The 13534-nt window shown below is 57.6% G+C and overlaps 1 protein-coding gene across 3 annotated transcripts in view; it reads left to right on the forward strand.

The window, feature by feature from the left end:
* Window positions 1-13534, forward strand: part of TWIST2 (twist family bHLH transcription factor 2) — an 82893-nt gene that overhangs the window by 40054 nt on the left and 29305 nt on the right. The window contains exon 2 of one of the 3 annotated variants that reach the window (XM_037850247.1): window positions 8428-9080. The exons of the other annotated variants lie outside the window; for them this stretch is intronic. The gene's annotated coding sequence lies outside the window, so the exon portion shown is untranslated. Of the gene's footprint in view, window positions 1-8427; window positions 9081-13534 lie in introns of those variants that run through there. 3 annotated transcript variants of the gene reach the window in all.

Raw genomic sequence — 13534 nt, forward strand, 5'->3', positions numbered from 1 at the left:
GGAAAAGGCCAGGAGGCTGCACAGAGAGACCAGGCCCGCCTCAGTGCAGAGGGGCCCTGGGAGGGGAGGGTGTCGGGGAGAGGCAGGGGGCAGGGCACCGCAGGCAAAAAGAAGTTAATCTCAGAAGTCAAACTGCTTGCTTGAGAGAAAAGAGAGAAAATGTTTTGCCTTTTTTGCTTCCCTCCCCTCCCCCTGAGCCCATGCCATAGAAATTGCCAGAATACCCCACACTCAAACTCCTTTGAAAACGAAGTGATAAATTATAGATGCGCCGAGCACCCGTCCTGCCTTGGGTTCTCCCTCATTTCTGGAAGATGATTCTCAAACCGTCCCTGGGGTGGTGGTAGGGGGGGATAAGGTTTTGCTGTTTGGCCTGGTAATTTTTCTGTCCTCGCGCCCCCTCCATGTGCCCAGGGCCTGCTCATCCTCTGGGAGAGGATGCAGAGTGGTTGGGGGAGCGGAGAAGCTTGAGCCACAGGGACACCCCACCTCTGTCCTGCAGCGGTGTCCCCAACTTGTCCCTGTCCCGCCCGGCACCCATGAGGCAGGGCCACCTGCTTCCCCATTTCCCGGGGTCCCCAACAGCCCAGGTGACCCGGCGTCTAGCTCCTTGGGGCAGGGCCGGCTCCCTCCCCACAGCCTGATTAGAGCTCCACCGAGCCGCCCCGACGGAGGAGCCTTCGCCTTCTCTACCTCGAAATCAAAACACTTTGTCTCCTCCCAGGCTGTGCACAGGGCATTTGTCAAACAGACAGCGCGTTGGGGGGAGGTGGCCCTGGGGGCCCGGGGCTGGCAGAGGGGGACACCGCCCAGAGCCGGCCTGCTCTCGGCCCCGAGTCTCGCGAAGCACTTTCCAGAAGGAAGAAGAAAATCTATTCAGCCTGGGGGGAGTGGGCTTCTCACAGCCCCGGGGGGCCTGCCGCCAGGACCCCTGCTTCCATCTGTGCGGGGGCAGCAGGCCTGCCCGTCGCTGTCCCGGGGGGCCCGGGCCTGTGTCTCTGGGATGCTCGGGCAGAATCGCAGCCGGCACAGCCTCAGTCCCCGCGGCCAGTTGGGGACGGGAGCACCGAGATCCCCAGACCCGTTCCCGCCTGGTCCCCCAGCAGCCCTGCAACCTCAGGCCTGTCCCGGCCCGGCCCGCCTCAGGGTTCTGCGGTCACCGGCCTGGTTGACCCGGGTGCAAAGTCTGCCGCTGGCCACGCGCCCCACTGCTCCCCGCTCCAGCAGTGCCTTGGGAGGGTTGGGGATGTTGGCAAAGAGCAGGTGCTGATCCGCTCCGTCAGATGGGGCCTGAGACTGAATTTCTCACGAGCCCCAGGGTGACGCCGATGCCGCTGATACGGGGACCGCTTCAGAGTAGCAAAGTCGTGGCAGCTGACTCATCTCCCGTGCCCTAGGGATGGCAATCTCGGGTCGGTTCTAGTTGCTACCCGAGCAAAGCCCCCACGTGGCGTGGGTGTGCTGCGTCATTGCCAGCCCACGGTGGGCCTGGCAGGTGGGGTGCCGTGAGCCCCACAGGTTGAGCAGCCCCCATGGGTGCCTCCAGCTGGGTGCTCGGCCTCCGTCCTCTCCCCTGGGGCCGCAGGGGACCCTGAGCACTGGCAGGGAGGAGGCACCGGTTTCAGCCCAGCCTTGCCGGCTCCTGTGCCTGCCAGGCCGCCTGTGTCTTTCCTCCTGGCCTGGGGGGTGACATGGGAGGCGCGGGCAGGGGAGCCGGCTACAGCCTGGGCTCTGGCTCCATCCTGGTCCCCTCCTCACGGCCCCATCTCCCTGCCCCAGGCCCGGGCCGTCCACCAGGGCCTGTTTGGAAGCACGGGGCCGGGGAGCTCCCTCCTGGCTGGCTTCTGGGTGACGAAGTTCCTGGTTGCTGGATGTTGGCCTCCCCTCTGTTACGGATCCAACCACCTTCCCCAGAAAGTCACACTCAGGTCCCAGTGCCCGGTCCCAGGGGTGTGAGCTCGCCTTTAAATAGTACATTCAAAGATGTGGTTAAGTTACAACGCGCCCAGATGGAACTGGGGTGAGCCTAATCCTGCAGGACTGGAGAGACACCCCGACACAGTGAGAGGTGCATCCCCACCCTGCAGCCCAGCTCGGCACCCAGGCAGGGTTTCCTGTCTCTCCGCCCTCAGATGTGCCCCGGCCTGGGCAGAGGTGCCCCCTGGCAACGGGAGGCTGCCCCGTGTGTTCCAAAAGGCCATGGGGGCCGCTGGTGTCTCCCTCCAGACTGACAGTTGCCTCTGGCTGGCCTTTTGCATATGGTCATTCATTCATTCATTCAACACACATTCACACATTCACTGAGCATCTACTCTGTGTGGGGGTGCTGCTGTAGACCTGGGGGTCCCAGCTGGGAAACACACAGCCCCCGCCCTCTCGGAACCCACGGTCTCAGGGTGACAGCTAGCATTACGGAGTGTGCACCGTGCACCAGGCACAGCCTTCTGTGGGGGCTCCCTCCACCTCCAGCTCCTGAGGGGGTCGGTCCTATTGTTACCCCATGTTGTGTTTCTTCAGATGAGGAGGCGAGGCCTGGAGAGGTTAAGCCACTCACCATGGCCACCCGGGACCAGGGCCCAGCACTGGAGCCTGTCCTGCTCGCTCCCTGTCCTGCCAGGCTCTTGGGAAGGATGGACGTGGAACTGCATTGAACACCTTGCAGGATCTACTGAACTATTGCTCGTTTTTCCTTCTGAATTTAATAGGTTTCCTAATACTAACTATTCTGCACTCCTGGGATAAGCCCTGCTTCGTCAGGCAGACCGGTCTTCCAGTGAGCTACTTCTCTGTCTTGCTGAGGAGCTAACTCAGAATTTTTGCACTTATGTTCACATGTGGCACCTTGTTAGCCTTTTGGGTTTGGGCAAGGATCACAATGGTGTGGGCATTTTAAAATAAAGTGGGAGATGCTCCCTTACCTCCAAATCCTGGAATAGTGTCCTAATGTAGGAATTATCTGTTCATAGATGGTTCAATTTAATTCTCTTGTAAAACAATCTTGTTTGTTACTTTTTGTGGGGTACATAAAGATCTTTGATAATCTGGTTGATTTATTCTATAGATATTGCTATGTTAATGTTTCCTACTTTTTCTTGAGTGCTTTTAGGAAATTGGGTTTGCGTGGTAATTGAAAGAACGAGCTCACAGATGGGCTGCCTGGTCCAAATCCCGCCACCTTCTTATTCTTACTTTGAGCAGAAGGAAACCCACAGGTGTGTCCCAGGCAGTCCCTGGATTCCTGCCTCCTTTTGAAGTCTGGCCTCTGAGGATTTTCCCTGCAATTCTTATTTTTTTTCCCCTTAACATTCTGATTGATTGATTGAGCAATCGATTGATTGGTTGCAGTGGGAGGATGCTGGATTATCTGTTACTATATTTGCAGAGACAGAAGCCATGATTCTTTTTCATTTGGATGAGTATTATTTCCCCAGAAATGGCGGCTGAGTGCTGTGTTTTCTGAGCTTTCTATGCGCAAATGTTTCTTGTGTTCTCCCACATGACACACGGGTTTGCTGGGTGCTAACCTCACGGGCCGCCACTCTTTTTCCTTTTTCAAAACTGAAAAATCCCGGGACCAGTCTTCATGGTGCAGGTAGGGTCAGCACTTGAGAACCCAGTGCTAGTCTGGTTCTTTTTTGTTCTTCCTTTTTATGCCTGGAAGCCTGTGGGAGTTTTCTCTGCTTTTACAATCCAGAAATGTCTCCGTGCTATGGCTTGGCTGCCCATCTTTTGTTTTCCTTCCCCGAACTCAGCGTTCCCTTTCAATCTGAGCACGTGGCTCTTTCTTGAACGTGGGGACCTTCCCCTTTACCCCCTCGGGGCTGCTTCTCCCCCAGCCCCTCCGCTTTATCTTTTGTGCTGGGGTCTAGAGGACATCTGTGAGTCAATCTGTGATTTATTGAATTTTTCATCCGTGTCTATTTTGCTATTCCTTACTTCCATTATTGTTTAAAAATCTATTTTTTGTTATTTCCAAGAGCACTTTTTTTTTTGTTTTCTGACTGTCCCTTTTCTTTCAAATCCAACTATTCTTATTTTATCCCCGTGGAGCCCTCTGACTTCTCACCAGAATGCACATTCTGGTGTTTGGGGAGTTTGCTCCTCATTCACTGGAGGCCGTGGCTCTCAACACTCAGCACGGGGGCATCCTCCTCGGTGGTCCTTGTTTGCTTAACGTGTCTCCCTCGTTTGTTGTCTACTCATATCTACAGGGGATGTTTTATTTGTGACATCAAGCTCTGGCTGATGGGGGTGGGCGTCTGGGGGGCTGTGTGGACTGTGGTCAGCGGGCTGTGTCCAGGCGTGGCCAGGGGCAGGGGGGCCGCACTCGGAGGGCAGAGCTGCCCAGGCATCGAGGGCGGGGGCTGGCTGGGGTGCGGTGGGCTTGCCCTCCCTCGTTCACGATCCTCCGGGGCAGGTGGTGGCTGTAAGATTTCTCAGCAGCTGTGTACACCACTGTTCATCTCAACCTGTACCTTCCCCCAAACCCCAGCATCCCTGCAGTTAGGAGCCCAGGAGTTCAAGGACATCTGTGGTCAGGTGTGGTGAGCGGGAGGGGAGAAGGCAGCAGGTGGCGACCAGAGCAGACTGGGAGGCCCTTTCGAGTGAGCTGGGTGCTGCAGGGTCATGTGGAGGCAAGGACTACTTCTCTTTCCATGCCGGTTGAAACCTGGGGCGGGGCCCTGGGTGTCCACTCTGGGCTGTGGGTGATGGGCCAGGCCCTGGGTTCCTGACCTCTGTCCTTCCAGCCTCTGAGAGCAGACTGCTGGAGATGACCGCTGGAGAGGCCATGTCTGTGTCCCTCTCCCTCCACCCTTATCTCCTCCCTTTTTGGGGGGTTGGGCAGTCCAACATACCCGGGGGTACTATGTTCCCTTCCCTTTCTGGTTGCAGAGTTTTATCTGCTCTCCTTTTTTGAGAGTTATCACTGTCTACCCTGTGTTCTGCTTATTTACAAACCTGTTTCTTCTGCCTGGCTGGATTCATTTGATTCATCCGGGGGCTTTCTCAACAACCAGCTGTGTTCCTGGCACATGACGGATGCTCAGGACATGTTGGAAAGATGGATGGATGGATGGATGGATGGATGAGTAGATGGATGGGTGGATGGATGAGTAGATGGATGGGTAGATGGATGGATGGATGGGATGGATAGGTGGATGGATGGATGGATGGGTGGATGGATGGATAAGTGGATGGATGGATGGATGGATGAGTAGATGGATAGGTGGATGGATGAATGGATGGATGAGTAGATGGATGGGTGGATGGATGGGTGGATGGATGAGTAGATGGATGGGTAGATGGATGGATGGATGTGATGGATAGGTGGATGGATGGATGGGTGGATGGATGGATAAGTGGATGGATGGATGGATGGATGAGTGGATGGATAGGTGGATGGATGGATAGATGGATGGATGGATAGGTGGATGGATGGATGGATGGATGAGTGGATGGATAGGTGGATGGATGGATGGATGGATGAGTAGATGGATGGATGGATGGATGAGTGGATGGATAGGTGGATGGATGGACAGATGGATGGATGGATGAGTGGATGGATGGATGGATAGGTGGATGGATGGATGGATGGATGGATGGATGGATGGATGGATGGATGAGTGGATGGATAGGTGGACAGATGGATGGATGGATGGGTGGCCTTATAATAAAGCCATCCCTTCCTCTGGAGACTCCCCATTGATGTTTCACTCCCTGGGTTAGGCCCTGGGGATGGAGTTGGATGGGACCCTTTGCCTGCTCCTCTGGAGTGGGAGAGAGACAAGGAAATGGACTCCCAACCCTTCCTGGCGCAGCCGCTCCTCCCCACTCCTCCTGCCACCTCTGCTTCTCTGCCAGGCCAGGCAGCTGTGGAGGGGAGTGAACCATCCCCAGGACTCCCCGCCGGGGCTTCAGGTGGCTGCTGCATGCAGGGGCCGTCCTGAGCCCCAGATGTTTTGCATTTGCTGCGGAGAAGGCCCCATGTCAGCAGACATGCTGGGGTCAGGGTGACATCAAGGGGCTGGAGGCAGCTCTTGGTCAGGAAGACTACGGAACCTGCTGCCTGGCCCCTGCTCGAGCCTGGGCCCCTTGGGCCTGTGAAGCAGACCCTGAACCCACCGCCGGCCGGCATGGCCCCTGTCGTTGTCGGCTTTTCATGGATGATACGCTGTTTCCCCTCAGAGGGTTGATTCAGCTCATATATCAAAAACGTCGTAATGATTTCCTCCCCTGAGGAAGCCTTCCATTTAGCTCTCTCTAGCTGCCCTCCCCCCATTAATTATCTAATTACAACCATATTCTCCGAGAGAGAGCAGCCTTTGACTTCCTGCCAACTTAAGGACAACTTAAAAAGGCTTAAACGTTTGGAGTGCTCTGAACTTGCAAAAAGAAGAAAAGAAGTGTGTGTGCGTGTGTTTCCGTGTGCACGCATTTTAGGAAAATGTGCCCTAGCCTTTTCGGATCTTTGTCTTCATTCAATAGAGGTTTCTCGAGTCCCAGAGGAAACAGGCCTGAGGGCTTAGTGTGGAGCAGGGTCCTGGGGGGTGATGGGGAGAGCGAGTGCACACCTCCTTCTGCCCATTGCCGAGTGTGTCAGAGCCACACACTCACACACGCACATGCACTCACAGTCTCACACTTGCACTCCCATTTTCACATGCTTAACTCATGCATTCACACGCACATGCAGCCTTACACACACACACACAGTCACATGCACACATGCATTTCACACATGCACACTTGTGCACACACTCACACACACCCCTCCCTGAGGGCACCCCACCATCACTGTACCAAAGTCCTCCCTAAGTCCCGTTCTTCACACCATCACCCACCCCCAGCGCTGTCCCCCAACCTCTTCCCCAGGTGACCAGCTTCTTGGCCTCTGAACACATCTGGCATCCACCTGGGTGAAGCCGTACCTGCTTCCCCGCTCCCCCTGTGCCCCGGCCACTTTGCAAGGGCTTAGGGATCCCATGGAGCAGCCTTTGCAGCACCTGGTGCTCGGCCCCCCAGACAGACCCTCCAGGGCAGGGGTCTCAGGCACACCAGTCTGCCCGGGACGGCCCAGGCATGAGGGCTGTTGGTGGACTCCCACCAACCGGAGGGACCTGTTTCTCTGGGTTCCACAGGCAGGATCGGGGGGCTCATATGCCCTGGGCCTGCGGGAGGCACCAAACTCCCAAGGGCTCCTGGCCTAGTTTCCAAGAGTCACCAGGCGCAGCCGAGGTGGCCCCGCTTTAGGTGGCAGCACAGGCCTTGGTGTAGGGTCCCCTCCCTTCTCACTGCTCATGAACTTCAGGTCCACGAGGACGGGCTTTCCAACATGCCAGGTGTCCCCGATGGCTTCCAGGAACGGCCTTGTGGACAAAGTCGGGGGCCTGGATCCCCGACTCCAACCACCTTTCCGGCCCACGCAGCGGTGCCCGCAGCCTGGGGACCCCCCACCCACCCCGGGTCCCCCAGGACCCAACTGTGCTCCTGCACGTCCGCCCTCCCCTGCAAGTTTGGCTGGCCGGCCTGGGGCGGGCCTGGGCGGGGTGGGAGGAGTGGCGCCGAGTGACCCTGGGGAGACTTTTCTCCCCCCGAAACTCTCTGTAAGTTCCAGGTGGCGCACTGGGGGCTGGCACAGCAAATCTGCCCTCCACGCGATTTAAGATCCAAATCAGTGAGCGCGAGGGAGACTTGTGGTGAAGGGACAAGCCTGGATCTTGAGTGTGGCCACAAGAACCATCAGTGATAAACTGCGTACAACTGCACGTGCACACACACACATGCACACACAGGTGAACTGGTGAACAGTGAATAAGCCCTTGCCCTTGCCGATGTCAGTCTCCCGGTGTGGATACTGCACTATGGCTGTGCGAGCTAACTCCATCAGGGGACACTGGGAGGGCAATACACGGACCTCCCTGTACATTTTTTTTGAACTTTTTGTGAATTTATAATGATTTCAGAATAATTTGGTTTTCATCCCTCCCTTGACAGCCCCCTGCCCCAGCGGCTTCTGCTTTTCTCCGCACACTCGCCTACCCGCCTTGGGCGCTCCTCTCCACCACTGCCCTAAGCCCCAACAGCCCCGTGGCCTGCCTGGGCTCCTTCCCCTTTGAGGGGTCATGCAGCACTGCTCTTTGGGGGTGACATACCCACCGTCGGGGAGCCCTGCGGGGAGGCAGCCTTCTGACGGTGCAGATGGCGTCAGGGGTCCTGGGAGCGGGAGGGGAGGGCAGGGTGGTGTTGGGAAGGGGCCCAGGTTGGCGGGTTGCAGATGCCCCGGTTACTCTGCCAGGAAGAGGGCATGAGGCAGGGAGCCCTGGCTTTCCGTGGTGTTTGTGGGGGGGCCCTGTCCTGCCCCCCTCATCTGTCCTCCGGGAGGCTGGAGGACACAGAGCCTCATCCTCCATCTTCCTTATCTTCCAGACTTGCTGTGCATCTGAGGCAGAAGTGGAATTGGGATGCGTCCAAACCTGTAACTTCTGGAACCTGGGCAACCTCAAGGAGTCGTGTCCCCCCACCCCCAACCCCAGCTCTGCAGCGAAGCCTTAGACGGAGCAGGCCAGTCGTGCCGCGCGCTTAGCCCCCCGATTCCCAGCCTCCTCGCCCCGGAGACCCCCCCAAACAGGAAGTGGCATTTACGGTGACATTCTCATCGTCATCCTTGTTGCCGTTTGGATTTTTTTTCTGCTTTATCTTTTTTTTGGGGGGGTGGGGGTATTTTTTCTGAAAAAAAAATCTCTAGATTCAGGAAAGCATTTATGAGAACTTGGATTTTGGAATTGTATTTCCTTTTAAGTGCCTTTTTTAATGTATATTTTTTTAATAAAATAGAAATGCATTCTTGTACAGGACTGTTTAAACTGGACCAAGGCTCTTGGAAAATGAACTCTGAGCTCCCCCCGCACCCCCAAACCCTGCATAGTCGACTCAAGCAAGCCTGGAACACCGAGGCCACATCTCTTCTGTCTCTCCAATTTGCTCAGCTAACCACTTTTTATATTTTCTGTTTCAGTGTATATGTGGCTTGTTTTATTTATTGATATTTTCCGCATGCCGACTGCGGCGTACGAGTCTGTACCGCGCCCCTTCCCGGGCACAATAAAGAATCAGCACAGCCTGCCCCCCGCGTCCCTGCTCTCCTCTGGGCTTTGCAGCGCGGGAAACAGAGCCTGCGAAGGCTGGAGCAGGCAGCAGGCAGACTGTCCCCTCGAAGGGGTGAGACACCGTTGGGGACGTGCTGTGCTCCCCAGACCCACGGTGCTTTGGACGGACATGAACCTGCCGAGCATGGCGACGGGCCTGACGGCGAAAGCAGGTGAGGTTGGTTCGGCCCGGCCGGCAGGCCCGTTGCTCCAGCTGCTAGAGCCAGCTGCTCTCCAGGCTGTGTCCTCTTCTTTACACCAAAACACGTCCCTCCCGGGTCCCGGTCCCTGGGGCAGATGCCAGTTTGCAAAGCTTCCACACGGCCCCACCCCAGGTGGGGGTCTCGCTCCCCAGACGCGGTCTCGTGCCGCCACTGCAGGACATCACCAGGCGGCCACAGTTTATTCCAGGTGCGTCTTGACCCCATGCTAATACAGTTCCCATGTCCACCCTTCCGTGTCCCAGAGCTGATTACCCAGTAGCTTAGGTGCGGCTGAGGGTAGAGCACCTGTTTGTTCAGGTGAGGAGGGAGCCCTTAACCAGAGTCCTGGAAGGAGAGGCTGGCTGGGGTGTGGTCCAGGCAGGTGGGGAACCGCGGCCCCCACGTCTCCATGAGGCACAGAGGGTCCCCCACGCCGCTCACTGTCTTCCTCACCACGGCGGCATCCCTGGGTGCCAGTGGGGGCTGGCTTGTGGGTGGGCCCCACACGTGTGGGCGTCCAGCTCTGGAGAGTACAAGCCACCAGGTCACCACCTGAGCCCCTGGGCTGTCTCCCAGGGGACTGTTGGCACCAGGGATGTTGGATGGAGCTTTCCACGGCCTGAGGGTCCGCAGAGACCCCACCAGGCCCAGGCAGGTTTCCTGGGTTGGGGGGTGGTCCCTGGCAGAGCTGTGGTGATCCGGGAGCCCTCTGCCTGCCCCTGGGCCCACTGAGAGGGCAGGGGCTCCGGAAACACCAGCCTGAAATCAACAGCCATCACCCGGCCGGAGTGGCGCCAGCTTCCCTTTGGGCTGGCACTACCCAGGTGGGGGTGTGTGTCTGTCCTGGGTGCCAGGTCCCTGCAGCATGAGCCTCAGCCGTGGGCACGGACACATTAGCACACATGCGTGCCCCTTGCAGACACCTGGGGGAGCCAGCAGCGGGCAGCAGCGGTGTTCAGCGGTCAGAGGGCCAGCTCTGCCCTGTCCTACCCTGTGGGCCCTGGGAGGACTCCAGAGGCCGTGACGGCTGCAGAGGCCCTGACACACTTGAGATGGGAACAACGCCAGATCCAGAACACACAGCTCACCGCTAGGGTGGCCGGAAAGGCCTCTTACTCGATGTTTGAATGGCAGGTTCCCACCCTCCTCTCCTGGTGCCCCGAGCCTGCCCCTGGTCTCCTGAGTGACCAGCCCTGCATCCCTGCTGTGGGTGACTGACCCAGGAGCCTGTCCACACCCAGCCCACAGTGGGACCAGGGACAAGGGGTGTGTGCACAAGCAGGGCGGACAGCCTGGCCCCACGGGAGGTGACTGAGGGGCAGGGCACGGAATCGGGGCTCAGGAAGGAGTGGGGTTCGGTTGATAGACTGATACAGAGAGAAAGGTCTGAGACTAAGAGGTTAAACTTAAAAACTATGTGACAGCAGGAGAGCTCGCCTTTCATCTTTACGGGCTTGTGAAAAGGAGGATCATTTTGCAATAGTGTTCCGGGGTCTGTCAGTGCCCCCTGCCCCCCGCCCCGACCCCGTTGGTGCTCAGCTGTGTCTCTTTGAGTGCTCTTCCCAGCCTCGCGTCCTGGTGGGCAGGTGTCCTCGTGTCACTGGGTCCAGCAGCGGGAGAGGCCGACCACCGCGGACGGTCATGAGGGGCGGCGAGTCGGCATGAAGACCCATGACCGAGGGGCATCGTGACGTGCAGCTGGTTCGTGGGTGGTTATTCCTGCTTTATGGACACCTCTTCTTAGAGCATCGTGGAACGGGGGAAGTCAGAAATGGGAGTGTGGATATCGGGGCTCTCCGCTGATTATTGTTCCCAGTTCATGGATGAGTTGGAGGCACAGGGAGGCCGGCCGTGGCCCAGCCGGGTTTGCCCGGCTCCCACCCTGGCTCTGAGCTGCCGCAGAGGCCACCTGGCTGAACAGGGAGGGAAGAGGGAGCGAGCCTGCCCCGTGCACCACGGGAGGTTCTAACTTAGAGCACCTCCTCGACACCCGGTGAGAATAATCACACCCCAACTGGGCGGGTTCATGTCGGAGCTCCATCCGCTCTGTTAACTGGAGGACTCACCTCTGTTACGGGTTAGAATTTTGTCCCCCAAAAAGATATGCTGAATCCCTAGTTCCTGACACTTCAGCACGTGACCGTATATGGCAACAGGGTCACATAGAGGAAATTCGTGGAGTCGAAATGAGGCCGCACTGGAGCAGGCTGGGTCTTAACCCGTGTGACTAGTTGTGTTGTCCTTGTAAGGAGGGGAAAGGACCCAGGCAGGGAAGGAGACAGTGGGCACCAAGGACTGGACGGGCGCCAGGAGTGAGGAGGCCGGGAAGTCGCTGCCCTGCAGGTCTCCGAGGGGGCACGGCCCTGCCCACACGTGACTGCAGACACGGCCCCAGGACTGTGAGACGACGCGTTTCTGTCGTGTGAAGCCACTGAGCTCGCGGTACCTGGTAGGGGCAGCCCCAGGAAACTAAGAAAGTCTCTAGCAGTAGACGTGAAAGCTGGGGTCCAAAATGTTTATTTGACAATAGGGATAGAGGCAGGTAATAAAATAAGTCATTGGAGGCACTTTCCAGAAGGAAAAACCCACATCCAATGGGGCCCCTGGGATGGACAAAGCCAAGAACACGGTTCCAGGGGTGCAGGGAAAGGCTCCGCACGAGACGTTTCCGCAGCGGGCACCCAGCTCCCGATGACAGGCGACGGGCACCAGCTCAGCCGGCAGCCGTCCTCTCGCGCTGGCCTTGGTCCTGGTGAAAGGGACAGCTCCGATGGACGAGCTCCTCCCTCCAGAGGGTCGAGGTCAGTCGTTCGTGTTTGAGGGATCTTCATCAGGAACACTGGGGCCAAGGATTTCTGTTCCACCAATGTGCTCCCGTTGCGTCTTCTGCATTCAGCTTAGCAGCAGCTCCTACATTTTTGTTTATTTTATTTATCAACCATTTGCTCTGGGTCCGTTGGCCTAAATGCCCTCCGTTTATGTTTTGTCTGCCTCAGACTGTGACCAGTGGAAGCAGGAAAGCTACATGCATCTCTTCTTTCTGATGAGCAGGGGGAGGCAGAAGGGCCTCACTGTGGGGTCTTGAGGACCTCAGGGGCCCCTGGACACCTCTGGCTGTCTCAGCCTAAAGGAGCAAACGGAGCCCTGGGGGCTCCCCTGGGCCTGGAAGTGGGGGGCTCACAGGTCCTGGGGCCTCGGCTGCCCCTTTTCCCGCCTGGCAGGCAGGTCTCCTTTGCTAGTTCAGCCTTCAGGGAGCAGAGCAGGAGGGTCAGGGGACCCCCAGAGTCCAGAGGCCAGGAACATTCTTAGATCCAGGTTGGGAGGGGGAGCAGGGTTTGCGGGAGCCACAGCGATCAATGCAGAGGATACAGAAAGTGGCCAGGGAGAGAGAAATTCTGATTTCTTCTGCCTGTTAAGAGCGTACCCTATACTGGAGGCTTCTTAGGGCTCCAGTAGAGATTTGAACTATGTGGCATCAGCTGGTGTCTTTGCTGGGGGGTGAGGCTCCTGGATTAGAGGACCGCCCTGAGGATGACACGCACAGCTCTAGCAGGTGCTGCACTGGAGGTGCCCCAAGGGGACGTGTTGGCTCCCAACCCGGGGACCGTGGGGGCGCATGGGGGAGCCAAGAGCCAGGCCGGGACGCGGGAAGGCTGTCTGGGGGGCATAACCTACCCAGAAAACGACCAAGGGGAACACCAGGGGTGATAAATATGTTCTTAGAATAACACAAACAGTAATAAAAAATCCGCTTCCTGAGATCCAGATTTGTTCCCCCCTTTCTTCGTCCCAATCCCCTCGTCGTGGCACCTGCGCATGAAGCCTTCCTCAGGTGCGGTCAGGGCCACGCAGACAACAGGTGAAGCACAGACAACCCAGTGCCCGGCCCTCGTACGTGGCCACAGCTGGTCACAGAAGGCGGTGGCCGGATCTTGTCCCCAAACTGTGCCTCAGTTTTCCTCTTTCACAAACCACAGGCTGGACTGGGTTCTCTGACCACATTTGCCTTGTTGAGAATAAACAGAGGACACAGAGCCAGGAAGTGAGAGCAGGGACACCACAGGGGACCCATCCTACTTCCTGAGACCATCAACCCTGGGTGAGCGGCAGGTGCCCACCAGTTCCCGCCACTCCCCTGGGGACAGGAGGGACGGTGCAGACGGCGATGACAGGATGACGTTGATG

This window comes from Choloepus didactylus, chromosome 9, assembly GCF_015220235.1.
Source record: "Choloepus didactylus isolate mChoDid1 chromosome 9, mChoDid1.pri, whole genome shotgun sequence".
In the NCBI taxonomy this organism is placed as follows: Eukaryota; Metazoa; Chordata; class Mammalia; order Pilosa; family Megalonychidae; genus Choloepus; species Choloepus didactylus.